Genomic DNA, 2,500 nt, shown 5'->3' on the forward strand with positions numbered 1-2,500 from the left:
ACACACACACACACACACACACACACACACACACACACACAGATTGAAGAGCAGGCCCCCTGTGTGCCCAAGCACTGCCCAAACCCGGACGGCTGATGGTCACACCCGTCTCTGTCGGCAACAGCTGCTGTGGGGCGATGATGTCGTGTGGCACAATACGGCATGTGAGCGGGCACAATGGCAGTAGTGTGCTCACGCCATGCTGTCAGGGTCGCCTCGCCCACCCCCTCTGTCCGACACACTTTCTCTTCAGCTTGTTGGGACTCCTTGTTTGGAGGCCTGTGTTGGGGGGACACAACACCACTCCTGAGTCTCCTACCACCCCTCCCTCACACGCATCCTCTCATGCCCCCCCGAAGAGGAGGTGGAGGCTCAGGACTGCCATGGGGACCCGATTTTGAGCACTGTGTTTGCGTGCTGTTTCTGTGGCGATAAAGGATGAATTGCGAAGAAGTGAGTGTCTGGTGGAGCACTGCGGAACAGACGACTTGTTTAAATCTTTGTTGATTGTGACCGACCGATTTGCTGATCTACCCAGACCTATACAGCCTGTTCTAGCCTGAAGCTCTCTTTCTCCCTCATTTAATGCTCAGATCTCTTTCGCTTTCCCCTGGGTTCTGACTATTCTCATTATGGTACAGTTCCATCATGTCTCTCTCTCTCTCTGTGTGTCTCCCACTGGTCTAATCTCCCTCATATCAAAAAAGCCTCTTTTTTGCTCAGGCCACATACATGCTCTGTTTTTGACTTTGTCTTTATGATGTCTTTCCCCGTTAAGGCAGTCATTCATTAGACAGAGACCGAGCAACTTTTACCCTGCCTTTCTCCTTTTTCTTTTACTATTTGTGATTGCGATCATAAAGCATGGCTCACCGTCACAACTGGGAAACAGCCTGTCCACAGAAAGCGCACAGACCGGCCTCAGCGGCCCCTAAAGACTACCTGATGCTCCTCTGGGCCACACACACACACTCATGTGCATACATTTTCTCTCTAGTTTCCTTTCCCAATCTCTCTCTCTCTCTCTCAAACACACACACACACACACACACACACACACACACACACACATAGAGGAAAGGAAAAACCACCAGGGGCCAATGAGGGGCCATGCTGTGAAAGTGTAGCTAACAGGCTGTGTTGGGAATAGCTGCTCCCCGCGTTAGGAGGCTGAGAGACGTGCTGTAGGATCGTGTGGCTAACGAGGCCAAACTGGGAATTATAATGTGCAGCAGTGGGAAATAGGACCTGGCTGTGTTGTAACCTGGCTGCAAAAACATGCTTAATTATGTGCCTATGTGTGAATAAGTGATGAAATTGAAGACAGTGCTTGTGTTATAGTGAATTGTGTTACTGTAAATTGCTATTCCCTCAGTCTGCAGTATCTTTTAGTTTCGTGCCAACAAACCGGTGTGTGTGTGTAAAAAAAGAGCGATGTTTGTAAAGCGTCCTTGAGTTTGAGAAAGGCGCTATATAAATATGACTAATAATAATAATAATAATAATAATAACAACAAACTATGTAACAAATGCAGAGCTATTAATGACACGGACACATGCATAGTAGCTTTAGCTAATATTTAAAGTAGCTCAAATATAAAGAAGAAACACTTGTTTGCATAATCCATTGTTCATAGAGTGAAGTGTGAAATGCATTTAGAATGGTCCTTATTTGGCAAGTGAAACAGAAGCGTAAAAACACAAGATGGAAAGGGCCACCTTCCACAGAACCGAGCCCGTGGGTGAAATTCTCCACGTTATCTTCGTGATTATCTGTACTACATGTGCTGTCCCGTGTAGATTGGTGTATATATCTTCTATGCATTTTCTTATACATTTGTTGCATCTATTCTCATACTGTGAAAGGTGTGTGTATTATTTCCTTATATATATATATATGATGGAATAAGTGGTGTTCAGCATTTTTTTAATATGAAAGGTTACTGCTTATCTGGGTCTAGTACAGTTAAAACAGATTAAATTTATTTTAAAAATCCTTAATAAAGAAATCACTAACATTAACCAAAACCCATTAAATCACAGAAACAACAAAATAGAACATATATGACATTGTGTGTGTGTTTAAAGAGCACACATAAAGTCTGTAGTCTGTGTGTGTCAAAAGAGCAAACACACAGTCTGTAGTCTGTTTGGAGCCCCTTGTATTAGAGGAAATGTCGATGGCACAGTTTGGCACATGGACGTGCATGTGCACCTGAAATACACATACCAGAGTTAACTGTATTCTGAGTGCTTATGTATGTTTGTGTGTACTATAACTTGCATATATGAGTAGTACATAATCTGGAAGCTTCTTAAGATATCTAAATGTGCATGTGCGTTGTCTGTGATTGTGTGTTCGTGTGTGCACGTGTTCGTGTCTGTGTGTGTGTGTGTGTGTGTGTGTGTGTGTGTGTGTGTGTGTATGTTATTAAGGCATGTGGTAGCCTCAGTAAGGGGTCTTGCGGGGCCTTCAGTTGGACAGCTGGAAAGCCAATCT

The sequence above is a fragment of the Electrophorus electricus genome, chromosome 25 (assembly GCF_013358815.1).
Source record: "Electrophorus electricus isolate fEleEle1 chromosome 25, fEleEle1.pri, whole genome shotgun sequence".
Lineage (NCBI taxonomy): Eukaryota > Metazoa > Chordata > Actinopteri > Gymnotiformes > Gymnotidae > Electrophorus > Electrophorus electricus.